A 14889-nucleotide genomic window follows, 5' to 3' on the forward strand; every position below is an offset into this window, starting at 1 on the left:
CGGCGTTTAGCCGCCGGCGAGCCAGACGCGGCGGCGGGAGTGGTTTTGGCCATTTCGGCCACCAAAGGGGCCGCGGAGACCACCGGAGTGGAGCTGAGGACAAACCGCAGCTCTTGGCGGAGTCCGTTGGGGTCGGGGTGGCCGGAGTCGACGGCGGCGAGCTCGGCTGCGGCCGCCGGGGTTCGGTCGTGCACGGGAACAGGGTTGGAACTCGAAGTCGAGCGAAGCGAGGCGCTAGGGATGCTCTACGGGGTCTTGCGAACTCGTTGGACTCGCCGGGGTGACCAAATGGTCATCGGAGCTGCGTCGACGGCGAGCTCGGCGACGGCGGAGGTTCGGCCGTGGTGGGGAGGAGGCTACGGTGGGGGAATGAGGGGGAGGAGAGGGGGAAACGGTGGCGTAGCTCACCGCGGTTGCAGTGGGCGTCGAAGCGGGCTCGGGGACGCGCTGGAGACGGCGAATCGACAGCGACGGTGGTCGGAGCCCGAGGAGGGGAACGGCGACGTGGCGGCGATGCAGGGCTTCTGGAGGACCGTGGAGCGGTGGGGAGGAAGAGGGGGTCGTGGCGGAGCTTCTGAGCTAGTCGGGGAAGCGAGGGGTGGCCGGAGACGGCTGCTGTGGCGAACGGCGGCGACGGGGGGTGTTCGGCCGTGTGAGAGAGAGAGCGAGGGGAGGAGGGAGAGCCGGGGGAGAGTGAGAGAGAGCAGGGGGAGAGGCGTGGCGTCGTCCAGGGCATCGAGGCGAGGAGAGGAGGGCAGGCAGGCAAGGAGAGAGGTGGCGTGGCGCGGTGGCGCGCGCGCGCCGGCCACACTCCCCTCCCTCTGTCGGGACGAAGACGACAGAGGAGGGAGGTGGGCTGGGCCGGCTGTTGGCTGGGCCAGCCAGCTGGCTGGGCCGCACAGTGGAGGAGCCCAGGTAAGCTCCTCCTGTTAATTATTTTCTGTTTTTCTAATTTCTGACATTTGTTTTGATTTAAATAATATATTAAATCATTTATTTAACTTATGCCAATTTTTGCAGGAGCTATATATATTATTCCAGAGCTCCTTTATAGTTGGCATAATATTTGGACACATATTAATATATATAACTAATATATTTCCAATGCAAATATTTATGCATTAATTCCAAATGCCCAAAATAAATACCTATGAGCTCTTAAAATATTGGTTTGATTTTTATCTCTGTCCAATATTTTCAGAGAGCAACATGAGCATTTGACAAAGCCTTTTAAGATGGGCCTCCAACTAACCAATCGTCATTTTAACTTTGACAAGTTCAGGGTCTGTATAAGATTGACTTGTCAAATGTTTGGCGGGTCATACCAGGATTACCTGGATAGGAGTGGCTTACTTGATGAAGGCAGGTTAACTCGGGGTTTTAGGTGAATACACCAGGCTTCCAAGCCGTGGCTCGATAGCCAATTACAAGGGTCCTTTCAAACTCTTTGTTGCTTTGCACAAAGAGCCACCAAGTAACTTTGTGAGTTGTGCTTAATGGGTGCCTATGTTTGAGTTGTGCTTTTAGCAACAATACTCTCTTTGGCCCCTTGGGTGTGAATCTCCCAAGCTTTATTGTGGCATGATAGTCGGTTTAATGGACAAACAGGACGTCGCTTTGTAAGCAGAAGCCCCCTTGTAACTAAGAAATATTGGAAGAACGGCAGAGGCCCTTCTTGTAGCAAGAATGCCGGTTTATTATATTGATCATAATATATACATTGTCAAAATATGTACATAATGAGAGACTATGGCTCAGGTGTAGTAAGGCCGTAGATGAGCGATATTCCACGGCCGACGGGTCTCCTCCTCCGATTTGCTTGAGTCTTTGTGCTCGCGAATGTCGACGAGGTAGTATGATCCGTTGTGCAGATTCTTGCTGACCATAATGGGCCCTTCCCAAGGTGGGGATAACTTGTGCATATTGGTCTGATCCTGGATGAGCCGAAGCACTAAGTCGCCTTCTTGAAAGGCTCTTGTTTTAACCCGGTGGCTGTGATAACGCCGAGGTCTTGCTGATAAACTGCCGAATGAGCCAATGCCATGTCCTGATTTTCATCTAACAGGTCCAGTTCTTCTTGACGTGCTTGCTCCTTATCCACTTCAACATAATTGGCAACCCGGGGCGAGTCATGACGAATATCACTTGGGAGTACCGCCTCTGCCCCATAGACCATGAAGAAAGGTGTATAACCTGTAGATCGGTGTGGGGTGGTGTTTATGCTCCATAACATAGATGGTAACTCCTCCACCCTACAACCCGGCGTCCTCTTCAAAGGAACCATAAGCCGGGGCTTGATACCCTTCAAGATTTCTTGATTGGCTCTCACAGCTTGACCATTAGATTGGGGGTGAGCCACAGATGACACATCAAGCCGGATGTGCTCTCGTTGACAAAAGTCCTCCATCTCGCCTTTGGAGAGGTTCATGTCGTTATCTGTGATGATGCTGTGTGGAATACCAAAACGAAAGATCATCTTTTGATGAATTGAACCGCCGTGGCTGCATCCCACTTGCTTACTGGCTCCGCTTCAACCCATTTAGTAAACTTGTCAACCGCCACCAACAGGTGGGTCTTCTTATCTTTGGATCGCTTGAAAGGCCCTACCATGTCAAGCCCCCAAATAGCAAACGGCCAAGTGATGGGAATCATCCATAGCTCCTGAGCCGGAACATGAGCTCATCATGAGAATTTCTGACAACCATCACACCGCCTCACCAAGTATTCAGCATCAGCATGAGCCGTCAGCCAATACAAACCATGACGAAATGCTTTAGCAACCAAGGATTTTGAACCGGCATGATGACCAAAGTCTCCTTCGTGGATCTCTCATAAAATCTCACGGCCTTCTTTAGGAGACATACAGCGCTGGAACACACCAGAGACACTGCAACGGTGTAACTCGCCATTGTGAATAACCATGGACTTGGACCACCGGACTATCTGTCTGGCCAAAACTGTATCTTCTGGTAACTCGCCCCGGTTCCTATACGCCAAGTATGGAACCGCCCAATCCAGAATAATTTGTAATGCGGCCACCAACTGTGCCTCCAGATCAGGAATAGCGAGGTCCTCCTCTGTAGGCAACTGAACTGATGGGTTGTGCAAGACATCCAGAAAGGTATTGGGCGGCACCGGTTTAAGCTGAGATCCCAGCCGGCTTAAAGCATCAGCTGCCTCATTTTTGCGTCGATCAATGTGCTCCACTTGATAACCCTAGAAGTGACCAGCGACAATGTCCACCTCTCGTCGGTGAGCCGCCATGACTGGTCCTTGGAATCCCATGTACCTAAAACTTGCTGGGCTACCAGATCCGAGTCTCCAAAGCATCGTACCTGGCTTAAGTTTATCTCCTTAGCCACTCGAAGACCATGGAGTAAGGCTTCATACTCAGCTGCATTGTTAGTACAAGGGAACATTAAGCGAAGAACATAATGAATTTTATCACCTCGAGGGGAAGTAAGGACAACTCCAGCCCCTGAGCCCTCCAATTGACTGGACCCATCAAAGTGGATAGTCCAGTATGTGCTATCCGGTTTGTCTTCCGGTGTCTGCAACTCTATCCAATCATTGATGAAATCCACAAGAGCCTGGGACTTGATAGCTGTTCGAGGCATATACTTCAAACCATGTGGTCCAATCTCAATAGCCCACTTAGCAACCCAGCCAGTTGCCTCCCTGTTCTGGATTATATCCCCCAAAGGAGCGGAGCTGACCACTATGATGGGATGGCCTTGAAAACATTGTTTAAGCTTCCAAATTGCCATGAAAACCCCATATACTAGCTTCTGCCAATGCGGATATCTTTGCTTTGATTCAATGAGCACTTCTCTGATAAACTAGCCTTTGAACCGGGTACTCCTTCCCAGCCTCCTTACGCTCCACCACAATAGCTACACTGACAGTCCGGGCATTAGCAGCCACGTATAACAATAGTGGCTCCTTATCAACTGGAGCAGCAAGAACCGGCAATTCAGCCAACTGCTTCTTTAAGTCCTCAAATGTCGCATCAGCAGCATCGTTCCAGACAAAATTGTCTGTTTTCTTCAACATCTGATACAGAGGGATCGCCTTCTCTCCTAACCTGCTGATAAACCCGCTCAAAGCCACAATTTGACCCGCCAAACATTGAATGTCACATCCCTAGCTTCTGGTGCTGCCTAGTGTTTGCATCTTGCTTGCTTCATGTTTAACTTTCATGGAAATTTGAAATGGGGATGTTCAAAGCCTAGCATCAAAAGGAATTCAAATAGGTTCAACCAAAATATTTTTCAATGATTTCAAAATGCCCTTTAAAAATGTTCATCATTTCTGGATCAAGGTAGATGCATCTAGCAAAAATGGTTCACATTTTTGCAGGACATATTTGGACTTTGAATTAATCCAAACATATTTGAATTGGGGCTATTTAAATGCTATATATATTTTAGATGCTCCAAAAATGTTGGAAATTGTTATGGGTCACTGGAATAATTCAGAAAGCACCCATAATTATTTCCAGGATTTTATGAAATGGTTTATCATTATTACTAAACCAAAACAGAGAAACAAAATAGAAAACAGGAACAAGAGAGAGAGAGAGAGAGAAGTGCTTACCTGTGCAGCCCACCTGGCTGTGCGGCCCAGCAACGCAGCTGGCCGGCCCAGCCTGACCGGCCTAGCCACTTACCTCCTCGCTCATCGTCTTCCTCTGCCAGTAGGCAGAGGCGAAGACGCACGCGCGCGCTGGGAGGCCTCCACCTCCTGCTTCGCGCTGGCAGCGTCCCCGCGAGTCCAGCTGCTCGCCTAGAGACGCCCAGCACCTCTTCCCTCTCCCCCTGGACCTCTTTCCCTCCTCTGCTCTCTCCGCGCGGCACCGCCGAACATACCCGCCGCCGCCGACGAGCACCACCGCGGCCATCGGGCACCACTCACCCTTCCACAGAGTCCAGAAGCACCATAGGAACCCCCTCGTCCTCCCAATCGAGCTACAAGACGCCAGGAGGCCCTGCTTCATCGTCATCGCGGTCATCTTCAACCTCGGGAACCCGAGCCCCTCGCCGTCGATTCGCGCCATCAAGGACGTCCCCGAGCCCGCTGACCTACTGCGCCGCCTCCCTGTGAGCTCCTGCTCCCAACCCCTCTCTCCCCGCCGTCGAATTCCCCCTCTAGCCCCCCTGGCCACCGCGGCCAAAGCACATCGCTGTCGTGCCTCATCGCCGTCGTGGCTAGAGCCACTACTACTCAAGGCCAAACACATCACTGTGCTCAACGCAGCTCCAGGAGCCTGTCCAGCCTCTCAGCGAGCCTGCTAGCCAAGCGTAGGCCGCGCCCGCGCATAGCCGTGCTCCGGCCGCTGCTGTCGCCGCTATAGCCCGTCCCGGCACCGTCCACGGCCACCACTCGATGCGCCTCGACGCACTGCATCCGTAGAGCCCAGCTGCGCGACCTCTCATCGCCGGAGTTGGCCGGACGAGCGACCTCCTCGTGCCCTATTTACGCCGGCGGCTAAATGCCGATTAGAGCTGACATGGAGAATTAGGTTAGGTGCTAATCACTTAGTTAATTAACTACTAGTGTATGACATGTGGGACCGCTACTGTTAAAAACACGGGTTAAGTTAAATAACCCCCTGTTAACTCTCTATCTCACTAACGTGTGGGCCCCAGGCCACTAACTAAACTAGGTTAGTGTTAGGTTAATGCTAACTAAACTTAGTTAGTTTAATTAACACCGACAGACAGGACCCACAGGTCAAGGTTGACACCCGTGGGAATACCGTGCGTGAGGCCGCAAAGTGATATGAGGTGTTACATGCTAGATCGATGTGGCATTGAGTCGGGGTCCTGACAGCTTTGGTATCAGAGCCTGACTGCCTGTAGGATTACCAAGCTAAACTGGTCAAAGTTGAGTCTAGAAATGCTTTAGTTATATAAGGGAATTGATTGTGGGATGGAACGTAAGGCTCTTTTTACTCCTTTACCTTATGCCCTTCTGATCTGAGTCACCTTATCTTTCCTACGGGGTTAAGGAACTAGGCTTTCTCTTCTTTCTATCAGGATCACGTGTTACTAATCCGTAGACTTATAGGATTGATTGATTTAAGCCTCAGTTCAGCTCCTACTATCTTCTGTATGTTCATAGTTGATCTCAGAACCTTGATATTATGATGATCGAGTGGTTATGCCACCATTTTTGTAGCATGTCTCAAATCTTTTCGAGCATTTACAGCCGTTATGCTGTCCGAGTCATCCCAGGTTTCTAAATAGTCTGAAGCATTTGCAAAATCCTTTCCTCCCATTTTGCTGTTCCTTTGGGCCAGATTAACCACACTAAACAGTGGGTTAAGGTACTTTGTTGCCTTGACATATATGTTGGAATTATTATTATGAACCTAGGTGACTTAGGGGATCATCTAGTAATCTAGCCATGTTTTGTGTTCCCTTTGTGATGATTCTGGCCATTATTCATGAAAGCATCCCGTGATGCAATTAGTTAGTAGGTATTCTACTCCTGGGTTTCTGAACCCGAGATTTCCCTACCTACTTCTTGTTGGTAGTATTTGCTAGTTCCTTTAGGTTATTAGTAGCCTTTGCGATAGTCCTCGAGGTCCATGGTATTTCCTTCTTCCAATACCATGAACCAATATGGAAGAAGTTCGGGAACCAAAAGATCACAACAAGAGTGATCTCGATGAGTTTCCCCTTCTATATTACGATTCTGCCAAACCTACCTCTCTCCATGGGTTATCCGAAAGAAACATGTTGAACCTGGTTCGACATACTAATCTATGTGTCCACAACTCAGAAAATCGTATGTTCTTTGAGTTGTCCCCTTTTTAGTTGTCTTCTGATCTTCATCTATCAATTGATAGTCAAGGGTATGTGTGCATTCGTGTTGATCGATGCCTATTACTCTTGTGGTCCGTCAAGCCATTCTATTCCAGGATGACTAGGAGAAACAAACTCTAGTACCTCATCCATATCCAGGATTGGTGTCGGAGTAATGGGCCACGGTAGGCTAACCCGAGCCCCAAAACCTTTCAAGACATCGGGGCAGGCCGCGCCCCTCAAGCCGAGACTCAGATGGCGACTCCAAGATAAGCCGAGTCTCAGATGGCGACTCCAAGATAAGCCGAGTCTCAGATGGCGACTCCAAGATAAGCCGACTCATGGCCGGCGACTTCTGGAGGAGCCGGCTATGGAGAGTCGGCCCACGACTCTACTCTCATCACGATAGGCGAGGCGGGTACGGCCACGGCGTCGCCGTCACCACCTGCTTACGAGGGGCCGGCATGGCTACAGTGTGCCGTACCGCTAGAGATCTCCGGCGTGGCCAGGCACTATTGCCCTGCCAGCCCTGACCTCAGCCACAGTGTGCAGCGCACTGTGGCCATGATGGCCTACCTGTAGGGCTCAGAGACAGCAGGCCCGCTTGTCAGTGAGAGCATGGAAGACGGCGGATACGCCCCGAAGGCGGCCCTGTGGGAGTCGGCTCCCTCGAGTCGGCCGGCCTCTCCCACGGGTCCCACGCGCCATTAACCAGACAAGACGGGAAGTAACGACAGTGATCGCCTGATAGACGGCGGCACTGTTGCCATGACCCCGTGACCGAGCCTGCATCACCAGAATCACGGCTACAGTGCCGGACTCGCCGGCGGGGCCCGCAAGTCGGCGGGCCCCAGCAGTCGGCGGAGAAGACGGCGGCCTGTGAGACAGACGGTTGGGACCCGCGCCCAGCCGGATTACCATTGTACCCCCGAGGGGTAGGCCTATATAAACCCCCCGGGGCACCCATGCAAAGGGTTGGCATCCACTAGCCTTAGACCAGATCACACAGGAAGGAGAGAGCTAGCCTTGCCTTCTCCTACCTCCCGAATATAGCTCTAGGAGCAACCTTGTAGTCACTACGCCTTAGTGATCATGCAAAGACCCCGCAGAGCAGCAGTAGGGGTGTTATCTCCCCGGAGAGCCCCGAAGCTGGGTAAGATTTGCCGGCGTGCATGCCTTCGCCTAATCCCGTTTCCTGGCACCGGCGAAGTTCTACTCGCTCCCACCATGATAAGCCATCCTTTGGCATATGTCGCACCCAACCCCCGACATTTGGCGCCCACCATGGGGCGAGGTGCACCGTCGTCCGGAGACCTGCTCTGGACGGGAATCCTTTTTCTCCCCCGTGAGCGTAGCCAGCCCGGCACGCCCGATGGTGCTTACCCCGACGCGCTGCAAAGCATCGACGACACCTGCGCGGCGAGCTGCCTCACTGACCTTCTTGGCGAGGTTAGCATCTCCGACGATCCTGCATCCGATGCGGGCACGGGTGGCACCGAAAGCCTCCTCGCGGGCCTCCTCGGCCATCTCCACGTCACCGGCGAGCCTGCCGTGGACTTGGAGTCCGTAGGTTCCACCGACCCGATGCTGGTCGACTCCGACAGCGTGTCGCTCGACACGTTCCCCTCCAATGTGCTGATCTACGACGAGCCGCTCCCCCGTGAGGAGAGCGGCGGAAGCGCCGTCATGGAGGTGCTCGTTATTAGTCATGGCGAGCACTCCGGTGAAGGAGCTCATGACCCGCTCGACGCGGCTCTGCGAGACCTGACGGCACCCATTCTGGAGGACGCTGACGCCGAGATGCTGGAGGCACGCCGCCTTCAGCTCGTCGAAGGCGCGAAGAAGCTGGCAAGCATGAGACGCTTGTCAGAGGCCTACCAACATGAGATGGATCGTGCCGTGGGCGGCAATCCAGGCCCAACTGGGCCTAGCCGCCTAGGCGCGGTCTGACAACGCGGCGCGGCCATCACCAACCTGTTCGGGGCCGATCGCCCCATGTATGCCACGCCTGCGGAGAACATCCGTGCCGCCCAGCTGGCAGCAGACGAACTAGACAACTTCGAAGGCGAAGAGCGCCGCTTGATGACCGAGCGAATCCAGCGACTTCTCAAAGCGGCTACCGCACAGAACGAAGCCGGCTGCCACACAGAGGTGCCGCAATGAAAAAATGACGACTTACCTCCCCGCCGAGATCAAGGCGCAACGTCTCGGACGCCGACTGGTGGAGCCCGCGGAAGAAGAGAGAAGGATCCGGCTGTCAGCCACAGTCGGACTCGCATCACCATCAAGCGCGACCAAGACGGCCGCCCAAGAGCAGTGGAACGGCAGGGCGACTACCTGCCTCCCCCACCACAAAGAGAAAGACGAGTCTCCCTGCCACCTGTTGAGCATCCGACTCTCAGCGACTGCCTCGGCCGTCGAGAGGGAGTCGGAGAGAAGGACGCCCACCACCAGATCGACCGACTCCACCGATCCCTGGCGCTGGAAGAAGAAGATGAGCTGGGCCCGCCCTACTTCGGACCCCCCATTCGAGACGAGCCCTTTCCCAAAGGGTTCACGCTCCCCCGAGACACGCCCAAGTACACCGGCTCCGTGAAGCCGGAAGATTGGCTAGTTGACTACTCCACAGCCGTCAACATAGCGAATGGCAACAAGCGCGTTGCCGTGAAGTACGTTCCGCTCATGCTCCAGGGCACGGCCCGGGCATGGTTGAACAGTTTGAAGCCCCGCAACATCAACAGTTGGGTTGACTTCACCAAGGCTTTCATCCGCAACTTCACCAGCACGTACAAGCGACCCCCCAAGGCACGCCAACTCTCCGTGTGCATGCAAGGCCAAGACGAGTCGACTCGCGACTACCTCACGCGGTGGGGCGAGCTTCGGAACTCCTGCGAGGGCGTGCACGAGGTGAAGGCTATCGAGTACTTCACCGCCGGGTGCAGAGAAGGCACCCTCCTCAAGCACGGGCTCCTCTGCGACGAGCCAAAGACCCTCGACGAGTTGCTGGTCATTGCAGACAAGTATGCCACGGCCGAGTCCTCCATGAAGACGGAGATTCAAGTTAGTGCGACTGGCAAAGTGGCCCCTCATGCTCCCAGAACTCCGGCTAGAGACACCAGTCGGTGACAGCAGCAGAATGATCACAAGCGCAAGGCCCCGCAGCCGACTTCCAGCAGTCGGCAGGTTGCGACAGTCGAAGACCAACAACCTGAGGGGCAGCCTCCGGCGAAGCGGCAGAAAGGCGGCAAGTCCAACTGGTTGCCGGCCTTCTCTTACGAGTAGACTCTAGATGGCCCCTACAAGTTCCACAGCGGCGCGAAGCCCTCGAACCATACCACCCGAAAATGCCACTGGCTCACCAGAATCGCCAAAGGAGACGGCCTCCTCCCTCCTCCGCCTGCTGGGCCGCCGCCTCCACAACCGTCCTAGCAGTCGGCCGCCAGGCCAGTTGGCGCCATGCAAGATGAATACCCAGAAGAGCACGGAGCTTATGTAGTGTTCACGAGTATGGCCGATGATCGGCGCAGAAGACGGTTGCAGCAGCAAGAAGTAAATGCAGTAGCATCAGATACTCCGGAGTTCATGCATTGGTCCGAGAAGCCTATCAGTTGGAGCAGAGCTGATCACCCAGAGGTGATGCCGAATCCAGGCTCCTACGCCTTGGTTCTGAGCGCTACCTTGGCCACTGATAGGCGGGCCGCTCGCTTCTCACGAGTGTTGATAGATGGAGGCAGCAGCATCAACATCCTGTACAAGGATACCAGGAGAAATTATGAGTCAAGGAGAAGCAGCTTCAAAGCAGCCGAACTGTTTTCCACGGCATTGTACCTGGCCTTTCTTGCTCCCCAATCGGCAAGATCCAGATAGATGTCCTCTTCGGAGACAAAGATCATTTTCGCTGACAGCCAATTTGGTTTGAAGTGGTGGACCTTGAAAGCCCATACCAAACATTGCTTGGCCGACCTGCTTTGGCCAAGTTCATGGCGGTCCCCCACTACGGTTACCTCAAGTTGAAGATGCCAAGTTCAAAGGGGATTCTGACCCTGGTCGGCGACTACAGGAAGTCGTCCGCCTGCGCGACTAAGAGTAGTCGGCTGGCCGAGTCCCTGGTGATCGCAGCTGAGAGGCGGCTCCTTGATCGGGTTGTGGCAATGGCCGGCAAGTAGCCAGAGATGTCGCCCGACCCCAAGGAGTCGGAAGCTGAGGGCTCGTTCAAGCCGGCTAAAGAAACAAAGAGGATACCTTTGGACCCGGAGCATCCGGAAAGGCACGCTGTGATAGGCGCAAACCTAGATAGCAAATAGGAAGGCGAGCTCGTCGATTTCCTCCATGAGAATCGAGACATCTTCGCATGGTCCCCTAAAGACATGCCAGGTGTACCGACGGAATTCGCCGAGCACAAGTTACATGTCCGATCTGATGTGAAACCCATCAGGCAGCCCCTGCGCCGCCTGTCAAAAGAGAAAAGAAGAGTTGTTGGAGAAGAGATAGCCCGACTCCTAGCGGCCGGCTTCATCATGGAGGTGTTCTTTCCAGAATGGCTGGCGAACCCGGTCCTAGTGTTGAAGAAGAACAAGCAGTGGCGGATGTGTATCGACTACACGAGCCTCAACAAAGCTTGCCCCAAAGATCCATTTGCTCTGCCAAGAATTGACCAGCTGGTTGACTCCACAGCCGGATGCGAGCTGTTGAGCTTCTTAGATGCATATTCAGGATATCACCAGATCAAGCTGAGCCCGGCAGACAGACTCAAGACTGCCTTCATCACGCCATTTGGAGCCTTCTGCTACCTGACTATGACGTTCGGCTTAAGGAATGCCGGCGCCACCTTTCAACGTTGCATGCAGAAGTGTCTCCTCAAGCAACTCGGCAGAAATGCCCACGTCTACATGGATGATGTGGTGGTGAAGACGGAAAAGTGTGGGACATTATTGCAAGATCTCCAAGAAACCTTTGAGAATCTACGCCGATTCCAGATCAAGCTCAATCCAGAGAAGTGTGTCTTTGGAGTACCAGCCGGCCAGCTCCTTGGCTTCCTGGTCTCTGAACGCGGCATAGAGTGAAACCCTATTAATATCAAAGCCATCGAGAGGATGGAAGTCCCCCACCGACTATTAGATGTGCAGAAGTTCACCGGCTGCTTGGCGTCCATCAGCCGATTCATCAGTCGGCTGGGCAAGAAGGCCCTCCCTTTATACCAACTGATGAAGAAGACCACCTTTTTTGAGTGGAACCACAAGGTGGACGAAGCATTTCTCGAGTTGAAGAAGATGTTGACTACTCCCCTTGTGCTGGCGGCTCCGACTCCCAAAGAGCCTATGCTCCTATACATTGCCGCCACCAGCCGGGTAGTCAGCACAGTTATCGTAGTCGAACGCAAGGAGGAAGGCAAGGCGCTCCCTATCTAGAGACCGGTATATTACCTGAGCGAGGTACTGTCGACCTCCAAGCAGAACTACCCCCACTACCAGAAGATGTGCTACGGCGTGCATTTCGCTGCCAAGAAGTTGAAGCCTTACTTTCAAGAGCATCCAATCACTGTGGTTTGCACCGCTCCACTAGCCGAGATCATCGGAAGCCGCGATGCTTCAGGCCGAGTAGCCAAGTGGGCCATAGATCTGGCTCCCTACACCATCTACTACCAGCCCCGCACCGCCATCAAGTCACAAGCACTGGCCGACTTCCTTGTCGACTGGGCCGAGTCCCAGTACCTGCCGCCAGCACTCGACTCCACCCATTGGCGGATGCATTTCAATGGCTCCAAGATGTGCACCGGCCTCGGAGCCGGTGTCGTCCTCACCTCCCCCAAAGGCGACAAGCTCAAGTACGCACTGCAGATCCACTTCGCCGCCTCCAACAACATTGCCGAATACGAGGCGCTCGTTCACGGGCTCCGGCTTGCCAAAGAACTCGGCATCCGCCGGATCCTATGTTATGACGATTCCGGTTTGGTGGTCCATCAGTCATCTGGCGACTGGGACGCCAAAGATGCAAACATGGTGAGCTACCGCTTCCTGGTGCAGCAACTCAACAGATATTTTGAGGGATGTGAATTCCTTCACATTCCAAGAAATGACAACGACCAAGCAGACGCCCTGGCATGAGTCGGCTCCACCCGTCAAGCAATACCATCCGGCGTCGCCCTCCAGCGCCTCCTCAAGCCGTCTATCAAGCCTTCGCCAGAATAAGACTCCATTTTCATGCCAGCTCCCCCCGAAGAAGTCGGATCCAACTCAAGAGCACCAACGGATGGCACAAGAATCCTTACAGACGGCTCCAAAAATACCGCAGTCGAAGTCAGCCCGAAGACTTCAGAACCCGGCCCGGGGACTGCTCCAGTTGGCCCAGGGACTTCACCGATCCAGCAAGCGGCCGCGGATCCCAGCTCGCCACCTCCTAGCCCAGCCACCCTTGTCCAAGTTGCAATAGTGGCAATCGAAGAAATAGCAGCACCCTCACGGGCCCAACCCATCCTCAAGTTCCTAGTAAACAGGGAGCTGCCAGCTGATGAAATCCTGGCTTGGCAAGTGCAACGCCGAGAGGCAGCCTATACCATAGTCAACCGAGAGCTGGTCAGGAGTAGTGTCACTGTTGTCTACCAATGATGTGTCGAGGCAAAACAAGGCCAAGCAATTCTTAGAGACATTCATGAAGGTGAGTGTGGCCACCATGCGGCTTCTAGGGAACTCGTCGCCAAAGCCTTCCGACACGGTTTCTTGTGGCCGACTACCCTAGAAGAGGCCAAGGAATTAGTCCAAAACTGCAAAGGGTGCCAGATGTTCCGTTCCAAGCCGCTCCAGCCGGCTTCGGCGCTCAAGACCATTCCCGTCGCCTGGCCCTTTGCGGTTTGGGGCTTGGACATGGTGGGACCATTCAAGATGGCACAAGGCGGCCTAACTCACCTACTTGTCGTGGTGGACAAGTTCACCAAGTAGATAGAAGAAAAACCCATCAAGAAGTTGAATGGTCCGACTGTAGTAACCTTCATCGCCGACATTACGACTCGGTACGGCATACCACACAGCATCATCACCGACAAATGGCACAAATTTTGCCAAATGAGCCTTGGCCCGTTTCTGCACAACACAGGGCATCCGACTGGACTTAGCGTCCGTCGCCCATCCGCAGTCAAACGGCCAGGTGGAGCGAGCAAACGGCCTCATCCTATCCGGCATCAAGCCCCGCCTGGTCAAACCACTGGAGCGTTCGGCCGGCTGTTGGCTTGAGGAGCTGCCAGCCGTCCTCTGGAGTCTGCGCACGACTCCAAACATGTCAACCGGCTTCACGCCTTTCTTCCTCGTCTACGGTGCTGAAGCTGTCATCCCGATGGACATAGAATTCGACTCCCCGCGAGTCACCATGTACACCCAGGAGGACGCAGAAGAAGCACGTCAAGATGTTGTTGATCTGCTGGAGGAGGGCTGGCTGTTAGCACTCAGTCGGTCTGGCATCTAACAGCAGAGCCTGCGCCGATACTACAACTGGAAGGTCAGGCCAAGATCTTTCCAAGAAGGCAACCTTGTGCTCCGACTGATCCAGCGGACAGCCGGCCAGCACAAGCTGCCGGCACCTTGGGAAGGCCCCTTCATTGTCAGCAAAGTGTTGGGCAACGACTCCTACTACCTGATTGATGCTCAGAAGCCCCGAGCACGCAAGAGAGACGACTCCGGCAAAGAGTCGGAACGACCATGGAATGCAAACCTCCTTCGAAGATTTTACAGTTGATTCAGTATGTATCACGCTAGCCCTTTGTATTAAAGTACTGAGACTTCGGGGCCCCCGAGACGAGCTCGGGGACTGCCCCTTTTGATTATCTGTATGATAAGAATTATGTCTTTAAGTATGCTACTTCCTACTACGCCGCTTGGCGCCGGGCCCGACTAGTCGGCCCGGGGACTCGCCGTCTGGCGCTATGAAATGTTTCCTGAAGTCGGACAAGTAGTGTGCGGCGCCAAAGCCGTCTCCTGCCAGAAGCCGCAGCTCGCAGAGCAACTGTTTGGTAGGCAGGAGTAAGGATGAATGGGCGCCCAAACGAAAAATGGCTAAGGACCTAAAATATTAACATAGCCTAAGCCGGCTT

Source organism: Triticum aestivum, chromosome 6B (assembly GCF_018294505.1).
Source record: "Triticum aestivum cultivar Chinese Spring chromosome 6B, IWGSC CS RefSeq v2.1, whole genome shotgun sequence".
In the NCBI taxonomy this organism is placed as follows: domain Eukaryota; kingdom Viridiplantae; phylum Streptophyta; class Magnoliopsida; order Poales; family Poaceae; genus Triticum; species Triticum aestivum.